At 51.1% G+C, this 12,106-nt stretch overlaps 1 long non-coding RNA gene across 2 annotated transcripts in view; it reads right to left on the bottom strand.

Annotated features, from left to right (window-relative positions):
- LOC138526067 (uncharacterized) overlaps positions 1-11,773 on the bottom strand; it is an 819,057-nt gene extending 807,284 nt beyond the window's left edge. For both annotated transcript variants that reach the window (XR_011283476.1, XR_011283475.1), the window contains exon 1: positions 10,176-11,773. This is a non-coding gene — a long non-coding RNA (uncharacterized lncRNA). The remainder of the gene's footprint in view (positions 1-10,175) is intronic.
- Positions 11,774-12,106: the final 333 nt, after the last annotated feature.

The raw sequence follows: 12,106 nt of genomic DNA, 5'->3' as shown, positions 1-12,106 counted from the left end.
CAGATGATGAAGATGGGGATGGGGATGGAGATGGGGATGGGAATGGGATGGCTCAACCTCCTCCTGGGGGTCCACTAGATGGACAACGAACACGGGATGCACTGATTCGCATTTACTTTTGAGATACTGCACATTCACAGCATTGCATGGATATGGTGATGACAGTAAATACATTGTTGAACTGCAAATGAAATGATGAATGTCCACTCATGTTAGTGTTTTTTCAAATTAAGATATATTAATGAAATCACAACAGGGGTGGAGGTGCAATGGTTAGGGAAGCTGTACACCCGTGCCCACCCACCACCCAAACATACCCACCCCCAACCAGGCCCCAAGACACAAAAGCCCTAATGGACCACCCCCACCACCCAAACGTACCCACCCGCTCACACCCTTCGAGTCCCCATGTTTCCTGCAGTGCCTGACACACATGACATCATTTCCGTGTGTGCTTTGGCGCTTGTGCATCCTTGCCCGAAGGCCCTGTTAGCCAACTCGAGCGCCTCTGTGGACTGGCTGAGGTGGAGCTGGATGGGGTGGATGCAGTGAATGGCACTGAAGCTGGGATTGGTGGCAAATGTGTAAGATATGCCTGTTGGCCGATCAACATGGACTCAAGAATCCTCGAGGTGTTGTCATTGTCCTCATGCACATGGCGTGCCAGGGTCACTATTGTGCTGGCAAAGTGTCCAATGGACCTTGAGAGGCGACGTACAGATGTGCTGTAACACTCCCGCTGCAGCCTGGATTCCTCAAGCTGCCTTTCCACCAGGTGGGTGAGGGTAGCCTGATGCTCCTCCATCCGCTGCATGCGGGAATTGAGCTCTGCCATTGAGGGGGTAGGTGACCTCATAGGACTGTGGATTGATGTGGGGCTGAACTGCAGCTCATGGAATGATGCCAAGTCATACAGGGTGGGCACCTCCCCCGGTGGCCCAGTATCAGACTGCAGTGCCGGGGCACTGTTGTCGCTACATGCTGCCTCCTCTGCAGTGCAGATGCTTTCTGTGGAGGGTTGGATGGGTATTATGGGTGCCCGTGGCACCTGTGTTGCATCAGGCAGCGTGGCGATGGTGGAGATGTTGGTGATGGTGGCCGGCACAGGTGTGGCAGATGCTACTGGGGGCAGAGATGCAGACTGCTGGCAGCATCCTCCTGGGCAGGGGCGCTGGCTTGCACACGTGCTGGAGCGGATTGCCTGGGCTGTTGTGCGGTATCACTGTCACTTGATACGGCTGTGGGGACACAGAGGGCATGCAATTAGTTATGTGATGGTGCCTGATGGGTGCATCACATGCATCATACAGGTTGCTAATTTAATAGTAGCATTTACATGCATCTGCCTGTTGCCGGAAATGCATTGTAGTGATATGGGTCACCATCTGGATCATGATGGTGTGCTTTGGGCCAGTCATGCACTGCCTGGGGGGGATGGGTTGTTAATGGGTCCTTTGGCCCAGTCATGCACTGCCTGGGGGGGGGTTGTTAATGGGTCATTTGGCCCAGTCATGCACTGTCTGGGGGTGGGGGGGTTGTTAATGGGTCCTTTGGCCCATTCATGCACTGCCTGGGAGGAGGGTTTGTTAATGGGTCCTTTGGCCCAGTCATGCACTGCCTGGTGTGGGGGCATTGTTAATGGGTCCTTTGGGCCAGTCATGCACTGCCTGGGGGGGAGGTTGTTAATGGGTCCTTTGAGCCACTCCTGCCCTCAACATATACACATATGACATTCATATTTGCGCACTTACCAGCATCTGCAGGTGGAATCACTCCTGCCTCAGCATCCTCAATCCCATGGATGCCCTCAAGGTGGAGGACACTGCTGCAGTGCTCCTCCCATGTTTCCAGCCTCAGTGGGGAAGGGGGTCCTCCACCTGTCCCACTGCTGCGTTGGCAGTGTGTGGAGATCAGGTTCTGCACCCTCAGCCTGAGGTCGTCCCACCGCTTGTGGCAGTCCTTTACGCTCCTCATAGTCATGCTCACAGCGGTGCACTTGTATGCTGCTTCCGCCCACACTTCCTTCCTCTGCTGCTGTGTAGCACACCGTTGATTGGCACTGAACAGCATCTCAGCATGCTCCACTATGTGCTCGACCAGAACAGTTGGCTCTGTCTCACTAAGGTGCTGTTTGCTCTGCCTCTGGGCTGGAATCCTGGCAGACATGCTGGTGGTCCCTTTTGGCTTCTCACAGTGTGGATTCTGCTTGTGCTGACTCTGGATGGCAATGGATTGTGCTTTATATGATGGCCGCACGCTGTTTCCTGTTTTGGCGATCATGGTATTTCCGGTTCCATATCCGTGGCGACGGTGGCGGACACGGGTTTTACGCTACTTGTGGCGCCGCTATGTCCATTTCCGTGGCGCCAGTTACACCGTTTCCGCGTCCGTGTGGTGCATGCGACCAACAGCACGTAATCGGCCGGTCTTTCCGCAACCTTGCGGACGCAGAAACTTTGTTACCGCCGCCGCGAAATCACCGTAGTCTGGACCGGGAAAGTTGTAATGAGGCCCATTGTCTTTGCTTGACAGGTATTTTCATTTTCTGCAGAGGTTTTGACAATTCATTGCATTTATGGCTGGGAAATTCTGAGGTGGGGTAGTTGGGTCAAAGGAGTGCAGGATCTTTTCAGTTAGCTTTGAGTAAGACTGTGACTTGTTGACTTATTTTGTTTGAATGGCCACCTTTCCATTTCCTGAGGGGCATAATGTACTATTTACACATGTGGGGTCGCTAATTCTGCAATTGTGTTTGTCTGTGTGAGAGAGACATAGATCAATATATATATTCTGAAAAAACCTTAGTTAAGATGTGCAGATTTAAGGCAATAAAACACTTGAAATTCAGCGGATGTGGGAAGTCATGACCAGTTTAACTCGGCACGCTCCTGTTGATGTCCCCCATAATACCATTTTGTTTGTCATTGAATTCCTTCTCTTCTAATATGTATGTGCTCATGGGCTTTGCAATGGGAACGAGATAAGTTGGTCATGACTTCCCACAGATCCTGAATTTCAAGGGTTTTGCTGTGTTAAATCTGCACATTTTAACTGCACCTTAACTAAGTTTTGTCAGTGAATTTCAAGGGTTTTGTTATACCATTCATATTTTTACAGGCCGTCGGCTGTGTCTGCTATACATGTGACACCAATATGTTTGTTTGGACACATTATGTGGCCACGGACATATCTTTCGGTCCCACTAATCATGGCCTTTGGTCCTGGCCAGTGACCATGGCCTTTGTGTGGGTTTTGGATTTATAGAAAATAAATGGGCTGACAACTGTGAAACCGTGGTGTTTTGTTTTCTTAATTACTTTTTAATTTTATAACGTTTTGTTCCCAGAATTTGCAGTTGGGGGGGTGGGGTCTTGACAAACATTCTGTTTAGATAATTGCATCTAAATGCATCAAGTCAAAAGTTATTTTCAATATAATTTCGGGAAAACATTTCTTATTTTTCATTTCAGAAAAGCCTGTCAGCCTCTATGCTCCAAAGCATCATTGGAGATGTAGCAATCATTTTTTCGCTAGAGCGCAGTACGGGGAGTCAGTGCTAGGGGAGTTACAACCAGCAATGTATTGTAGTTGGTCTGCCAGATAGTATATGTACATATCAGGATATTCCAGACCACCGGTCTCATAAGGACGTATCAACATTTCATGGGCTATCCTAGGTTTCTTCGCTGCCCAGACTAGTCTGGTCATCATGCTGCGTGTGGGGTTCCAGTAACTGTGAGGGGGCCATACTGGTACATTATTATAGAGATACAGGAGTTTGGGGAGTATGACCATCTTGGCCAGTGCTATGCCTGCCGCTTGTGTGATCAGGAACTGTATCCATGTCTCTATTTTATGTCCATTTATTTCTAAAGGGGCAATATAATTGTCCTTGTATAGCGCATTGCGTGTGGTGGAGACTATGATGCCTGGACAGGGTATGCCTTGTGGGCACCACCGGAATCTATCACTCACATCTCTCTGCTGCACTGCCTGGGTTATGGGAAGAATTTAGGACTTGTCCCAGTGAATCCTTAGCCCAGAATGTCCCCCAAATGGAAAAACCTCTTGAGAAAATGGTGTTAAGTTATGCCGAGGGTGCTTGATATATAAAAGGATGTCATCGGCATATAGGGATATAGTGGAGAGATGTGTCTGAACACAGATCCGCGGTTTGAGTGTAACTCGTGGATATGGCAAGGCAATGGCTTCATCGCAAGGGCAAAGAGGACCGGGGAAAAGGGGCATCCCTGGCGGGTGCCACGAGTGGGGTGGATTTACGAGGAGATTGACCCGTTTGTGATAGTGGCTCAGAGAGCTGTATATAACAGTCTGACCCAACTGATGTAGGTGAGCCCAAACCCAGAACATCGAAGGACTTCGAAAAGGAAGGGCCATTCAACAGATTCAAAGGCCTTTTTGGTGTTGAGAGGCAGTGATCACCATTGGCACCTCATGATTAATACTGTTCATTAAAGTAAATAAGTGCCTAAGGTTATTTTGAGTGGATCTGCCCGGTATGAAGCCGGCTTGGTCAGGGAGCACCAATGCTGGCATATGAGGAAGGATACGGTCTGTTTGAATTTTTGCTAGTATTTTGTTGTCTGTGTTTATTAATGGTAAGGGCCTATATGATGATGGTGATTGGGGATTCTTCCCTGGCTTATGGAGGACCATTACCAGGGCGGATCTGGTAGACTCCAGTAAAGTGCTGGAGGCCAATGCATTATCGTACATGGCCATCAGGTGTGGTATTACTAGGTCGGCGTAAGCCTAATAGAACTCTATTGTTCTGCCATCCATTCCAGGGGCCTTTCCACTGGGTAATGATGTAATGGCATTACGTACGTCTTCTTCTGTAACAGGGGCATTGAGAGCACTCCTCTGGTCCAGGTTCAGCCAGCCCAGGGCAACCTCATCGAGATATTGTATCACTTCATCGTGTCCGGGTGTGGGAAGAGTGCTATATAACCGTTCATAATATTCCCTAAATGCATTATTGATCCCATGCAGTTCTTTAATAAGCCCCCCCTCTGGGCCTCCAATTTCTGCTGTATTGGTGGCCAGACGTTCCTTGCGAATGGCCCATGCCAGGGTCCTACTTGGTCGGTCTCACTCCCCATGCCTCACTGCCATTATTGGGTGCCCGATAAACTTATCCTCGCTGTTAACTAATTGTAAGACCTCCTCTTTTTGGGCACTCAATTCCTGATGCAATTCGAGTGTGTCGAGTATCCCTTGCCTGTTTTCCCCTTTGAGGATTTTATTTCCAAAGCGCACATGGTTCGGCATATGGCCTTTAGTACTCCTCCTTCTTTGGAGATACAGCACCCCCTTACATAAACCTTAAATGTTTCCTATATCGTTACTTGGTCGGGGGCGGACTGGTCATTCGCTTGGAAGTAGGTGCTAATATCTTGGTCAATATCGGAGCAGAATGCCACATCCTCGAGAGCTGTGGCTCTAAAACGCCATCGAAGTGGGCCATGGGGACCGGAGGCAACCATAAAGTGGACCATTACCGGCGAATGATCGGACAAAGCTCGGGGGAGGATAGACGCCTCTGTGACAGATCGCAACATGGGTATGTTGGCCATTATTTAATCGATTCTAGAGGCGCTGCCATGTACTCCTGAAAAGAACGTGTATTCCCTGGTGTCCGAGTGTTTGCTCCGTCACACGTCAGTTAGATCGTGATATTGGGAGATAGAAGTCCATGCTTTGACTGCCTGTGGGAGGGTTGATTGTGTTGTTGCCGATCTGTCTAGGTCTAGCATAAGAGCAAGATTAAAATCACCGGCCCATATGGTCTCATAGCCAGAAAAGCTATGTATGTGTATGGCGCATTGGTGGAAGAACTCGGGGTAATCAGTGTTTGGTGTATAGATGTTTATCAGGAGAAATTTAGTGTCCAGCATCTCTCCCGCTGACATAATACATCGCCCTTCCTCGTTCTTGATCTGCTCATGCAATTTATATTGCAACAAATTATGTACATATATGATGACTCCCCTAGAGTGTAAGCTGAAGGAGGAGTCATATCTATGGATACCCCATCCTGGTAGTCTGGGGAAGGGGGGCACCACGAGCCAAATGGGTCTCTTGCAGGCATAACACATTTGCCCCGTGGTTTGTGCTATAGTTTGCAATTAGTCGCAGCTTCTTGTGATGGGTGAGCCCCCTTATATTCCATGTGAGCGTTGTCAGGCTCGTCCCCGTATGCCCACCGAACAGCAGATTGGTCACGCCCGTGTTGGGGTCATATATAGTGGCGTTATGTGAAGTGCGCATGACTCATTCTGTGTGATACACCTCATACATGCGTGCGTCATAATAGTGCAACCTCTGTGAGTCATCGAAGGTATCCCTGAATACTTGACTCCCCAAACCAGTAAACATTTGTAACATTTAATTGGCCCCCCACCTCCCCGAACCTTTCCACACCAGAAACAACAACCTACTGGCTCTCAACCCACCCCAACCCTTAACTAAACCCACATTTCAATCAGAACAGTCTGCAGTGGCTGCAGGATGTGGAGCGCTAGAGGTGGCCAGTGCACTCCATATGGCAACGGCTGTTAAGTTATCACAACTGGGCCCTGTTTGGGGGCCACAGAGACTTATTTAGCTCATTAATACAGAGCATGGTGGGGGTCATCGGGTCACTGCGCCTGCCTAGAGATGTCATGGCGAGTGACCAGGCGATCCTCCAGGGTCTGGTAAACTTGATGTGAAGCGTTCTGCTGGTTCAGGCGAGGTAAAAAAGACTGTGGTTCCATTGTGCTGAACCCGGAGCTTGGCGGCAGATAGCATTGCAAATTTAACTCCCTTCTTGTGGAAAGTTGTTTTAACTGTCAGTAATGATTTTACGTTGGTCTTGCACTCCAGGGCTGAAGTCAGGGAACAGACGGATAATGGCTGAGCCCCAGCGCAGCTCACCTTTCTCCCTTACAGAGCACAATATGATGTCACAGTCCCTGTAGTTAAAGATCCTGGCTATTATCGGGTGCTCAGGGGCACCCAGGGGTCGGGGTCGAGTGGCCAGGGACCGATGGGCTTTTTCAACCATTAACATTGTGGTGAGCGGTGGGTTGTCCAGGATTTCCACCAGTAGCGTTTCAACAAATGTCTCCATATGTTCAATAGCAGTTGATTCTGACACGCCTGTTATCCGAATGTTGTTATGTCTGGAGCGTCCTTCCAAGTCCTCGTTCTTGGCCAGAACCTTCTTCATGGTTTGTTCCATTTCAACCATTTCCCGCTGGAGTGTGGCAACCCTATCTTCGCCATCACCAATCGGTTGCTCAACCTCGGATATGCACCCGCACAATTTGTCTATTTGTATTACGGACACTTCAACTTTACATGTTAACACATCGATTTTTACCCCCGGGCTGTCCGTACTGTTTTTTAGGGCCAGCAAGATTTGATTCAAGGCAGCCATGTCCAGTTGGGACTGAAGTTGGTCGGAGGTGGCTATTGATGGTGGGCGAGGCAGGTCGGAGCGGGCAAATTCATCCATCCTGGCTTGTCTCTTAGGATTTACCATAATAATTCAGACCACGGCAGGAGATGTTGCAGTGGGGCTGATGCATAATCCCCAGGGGAGACCAGGTCTGCTACCGTCAAAGGCAGAAGGTGTTGTATAGTAATGTACTTGTTATATATAGAAGGTCCTTCGCTGGTTAGCGTCAGAAGATGGGTGGGCATAAGAGTATATATGATCCTTTTGGGCTTCGGTGTCCAAATCGAAAACACAGGCAACTCCAAATGTCTGCCACACATATGCTACGGGTTTCTCATCAGCTATCGAGAGAGGCAACGAAAGTGGGTTGTAGAGGACAGCTGGATAATCACGGGGTTTAATGTGTTGTGATGCGCCCCACGTATCCACTACCTCATCAGGGTTTCAACCAATGACTTCCAGAGCAGAGCAGCGGTTTTCCAGGGCCTGCTTGCCTTCCAGCAGGTCCCTCCCAGATGCAGGCCCATTGGGTTGACACTAGTCAGTTACATCGTTGGTTGCAATCAAGGTTCATCAACAACAGGTGGGCTTGTGGTCCTGTGAGTAGGCCGAGGAGGCGGTGCAGCATCGGGCCCGGCAATTGCATTATGCGCAGCCAGGGAATTCTTCCCACTCTGGGTTTGTGTTCTGCTGAGTGTGGGACTTTCCAGTCTCGACCTGGTGGCTGGTAGGACAGTTTCACCAAGCAGAGCCGAGGCAGATACTTGCACCCAAGGGGGGAGATGGGTGTGCTGAACGGCACCACACAGCAGGGTGCCTTTCCAATGGCACCTCAGGCACATGGAGAGAGCAGCAACAAGCATGGGACTGCACAACTCCTGCCTCGGGGTGTGTATTGGGGGAACTATCAGCCATCCAAGGGGGAGAGGTTGAGCCAATTTCTGGTGGGCAATCGTCACAATCACAATGTGTGGTTCACTTGGGGAGGTACTGGTGTTCTTGACGCCGTTACCGGTGCCGTGGGCTCAGGCACCTCAAGACACAAGCACCCCAGGGCGTTTGCTTAACTTGTGATTAGCAGTCTGACAATGAGAACGGATGCAGTGTAGGGTGGCGCCGTGTCGGGGCAGCACCCACATCTGAGTGCGCAGGATGGTGTGAGGGCTCTAAGGCCTGCACACTGGGAGTGGAGAGAGTTAGAGTGTGGCACAGTTATTGGGCACCTCACTCACCGGTATATTGTTGGAGCACAAGTCTAATGACAGCAGCCAACAGGTCACGGGAGGCGGTCCAGGTGGTTTATAGTGATTCCTCGAAAATAAAGGGTCAACTTGCAAAAGCATCGACTACAAACAGTCGAGTGCCAAAGCATCGAAAACCTATATTTTACATGTAAAAGTGCAATTCCATCTAAACCAGTCCATCAACAATATTCATGTTAATGTTATTGTTAAAGGATATTTGTACCGTGCTCTATCACCACCGGAGTCGTCCCCTGGCGCTCTGGCGGCTCTGAAAACGGGAGAGGGGGAGTGAGTTAGTGGCAATGAGCTGGAGAAGTGATAGATAGCAGTGATGTGCTGTTGGCAGCCTCAGCCCGGTGGGTCCGTTGGCTGGGCTTGGGGTGTTTTTCGGTTGGTAATTGTTGTATGTTGTTGTGCAAGTCTATGTGTGGTTTGTTTTGTTGTTGCAGTGTAGTGAAGTTTGTGCGGTTTGTTGCGTTTAAGGCTTGTGGTTGTGTTTGGTTTGAGTTTGAGAGGTGTATGCAGAGGAGTAAAATTGTTAGTAGGTTGGTTATTGATTCATGATTGCATGCTTGGTCTAGGCTTGGCAGCAGAGTCATATATCAATCATTGAATAACATCTCTATCTAGATGCGACGCAGGGTACGTTGAAGATTCCAACCAAGTGTGGCATATGCTGATTTTCACAATTCTGTCTAGATGTGGTGCATGCTAAGCTTAGGAGTTACCTCTATGTGTGCAAATGCCAGCATTCACAATTCTAACTAGATGTGAGGCAGGCTACGTTGAGTATTCCAACTAAGTGCGGCATATGCTGACATTTAAAATTCTATTTAGATGTGGCACATGCTAAGGTTAGGAGTTCCCTCTATGTGTGCACATGCTAACATTCACAATTCTACCTAGATGTGACGCAGGCTACGTTGAGGATTCCAACTAAGTGCGGCATATGCTTTCATTTACAGTTCTATCTAGATGTGGCTCATGCTAAGTTTAGGAGTTCCCTCTATGTGTGCACATGCCAACATTCACAATTCTATCTAGATGTGACGCAGGCTACGTTGAGGATTCCAACTAAGTGCGGCATATGCTAGCATTCACAACTCTATCTAGATGCGAGGCAGGCTACATCGAGCACTCCAACCAAGTGAGCAACATGCTGACATTTACAATTCCTTCCAGATGTGGTGCATGCTAACAATTATTACACCTGTCAAAGGTGACATAGGCTGATCCTGACTGTTTTCTATGAGTTAGTAAACATTGGCACTAGTTAACATTGGCTGTGCGTACCTATCAATGATATGCAAAGTGCTATACAAATGCCAAGCAGCATAACATAACAGTATGTTAGTGCATAGTGTAGTGCAACATATATGATAGTCAAAGCTATGGAGTTGTAGGTAGTGTGCGAGGGCTTTCTGGAGTACAGTGATTGCTCTACGACCCACCCATACCACACTTACAGTTTTGTTGGTGTCTGTTAGCTGCTGTCTTCCTTTGCTTCCCCTGTGGACATCAGCAGACATCTTGGAGCCGCCAGTGCTGGAGCCGCCCTTTGCCTTAGGGCCCTTAGCCGCAGGTCTGCCAGGCAGAGGGCTGCCTTGGTTGGGTCAATTAAGGGCAGACAGTCAGCCAATCAGAGGGGAGGGAGGTCTAGGAGGCGGGCGGAGGGAAGCCACAGGGACTGGGTCAGACCAGTACGAAGGGACCTGGGGGTGGGAGGGTGTCTGAGGCTGCATGGGACAAGGAATGGGGTGTTGGGTCCCTGCAGCTCACCTGGGTTTGCTGTGCTGGTAATGCCGTTCTCCCAGGAGAAGCTGCAGGACCAGGCACACAGCAAGGCGCGAGTGGCCAATCACAGGGGAGGGGGGTCCAGGAGGTGGGCGGAGGAAGGGCAAGCCACGGGGAACAGGATCAGAGCAGTACGAGCGAGTCTGGGGGTGGGGGTGTCTGAGGCTGCATGGGGCAAGGAATGGGGTAATGGGCCCCTGCAGCTCATCTGAGGTCGCCGTGCTGGTAATGGCGTTCCCCCAGGTGAAGCTTCAGGCCCAGGCACACAGCAAGGCCTGCGTGGCCAATCACAGGGGAGGAAGATCCGGGAGGCGGGCAGAGGGAGGGGAAGCCAGCTGAATGGGATCAGAGCAGTACGAGGGTGTATGGGGGTCGGGGGGGTGTCCGAGACCGCATGGGGCAAGGAATGGGGTAATGGGTCCCTGCAGCTCACCTGGGGTTGCCATGCTGGTACTGGCATTCTCCCAGGTGAAGCTGCAGGCCCAGGCACACAGCAAGGCCCTAGTGGCCAATCACAGGAGAGGGAGGTCCGGTAGGTGGGTGGGGGGAGGGGAGGCCAGGGGAATGCGATCAGAGCAGTACGAGGGGGCGTGGGGGTGGGGGTGTCTGAGGCTGCATGGGGTAAAGAATGGGGTAATGGGTCCCTGCAGCTCACCTTGGGTTGCCGTGCTGGTAATGGCATTCTCCCAGGTGAAGCTGCAGGCCCAGGCACACAGCAAGGCCTGAGTGGCCAATCACAGGGAGGGAGGTCCGGGAGGTGGGTAGAGGGAGGGGAAGCCAGGGAGAACGGATCAGAGCAGTACAAGGGGGTCTGGGGGTGGGGAATGTCCGAAGCTCCATGGGGCAAGGAATGGGGTATTGAGTCCCTGCAGCTCACCTAGGGTCGCCATGCTGGTAATGGCGCTCTCTCAGGTGAAGCTGCAGTCCCAGGCACACAGCAAGCCCTGAGTGGCCAATCACAGGGGAGGGAGGTCTGGGAGGTGGGCGGAGGGAGGAGAAGCCAGGGGGAACGGGATCAGAGCAGTAAAAGGGTTTCTGGGGGTGGGGGGGTGTCCGAGGCCACATGGGGCAAGGAATGGGATAATGGGTCCCTGCAGCTCACCTGGGGTCCCCGTGCTGGTAATGGCATTCTCCCAGGTGAAGCTGCAGGCCCAGGCACACAGCAAGTCCCGAGTACCCAATCACAGGGGAGGGAGGTCCGGGATGCGGGCTGAGGGAGGGGAAGCTAGCTGATCGGGATCAGAGCAGTACGAGGGGGTATGGGGGTGGGGTGTCCGAGGCCACATGGGGCAAGGAATGGGATAATGGGTCCCTGCAGCTCACCTGGGGTCCCCGTGCTGGTAATGGCATTCTCCCAGGTGAAGCTGCAGGCCCAAGCACACAGCAAGCCCTGAGTGGCCAATCACAGGGGAGGGAGGTCTGGGAGGTGGGCAGAGGGAGGGGAAGCCAGGGGGAACGGGATCAGAGCAGTACAAGGAGGTCTGGGGGTGGGGGGTGTCCGAGGCTCCATGGGGCAAGGAATGGGGTAATGAGTCCCTGCAGCTCACCTGGGGTCGCCATGCTGGTAATGACGCTCTCCCAGGTGAAGCTGCAGGCCCAGGCA

Source organism: Ambystoma mexicanum, chromosome 7p, assembly GCF_040938575.1.
Source record: "Ambystoma mexicanum isolate Mex_15411 chromosome 7p, UKY_AmexF1_1, whole genome shotgun sequence".
Taxonomy (NCBI): domain Eukaryota; kingdom Metazoa; phylum Chordata; class Amphibia; order Caudata; family Ambystomatidae; genus Ambystoma; species Ambystoma mexicanum.
Note: the sequence above shows the minus strand (reverse complement) of the source record. Positions and strands in the feature narration are given on the sequence as shown.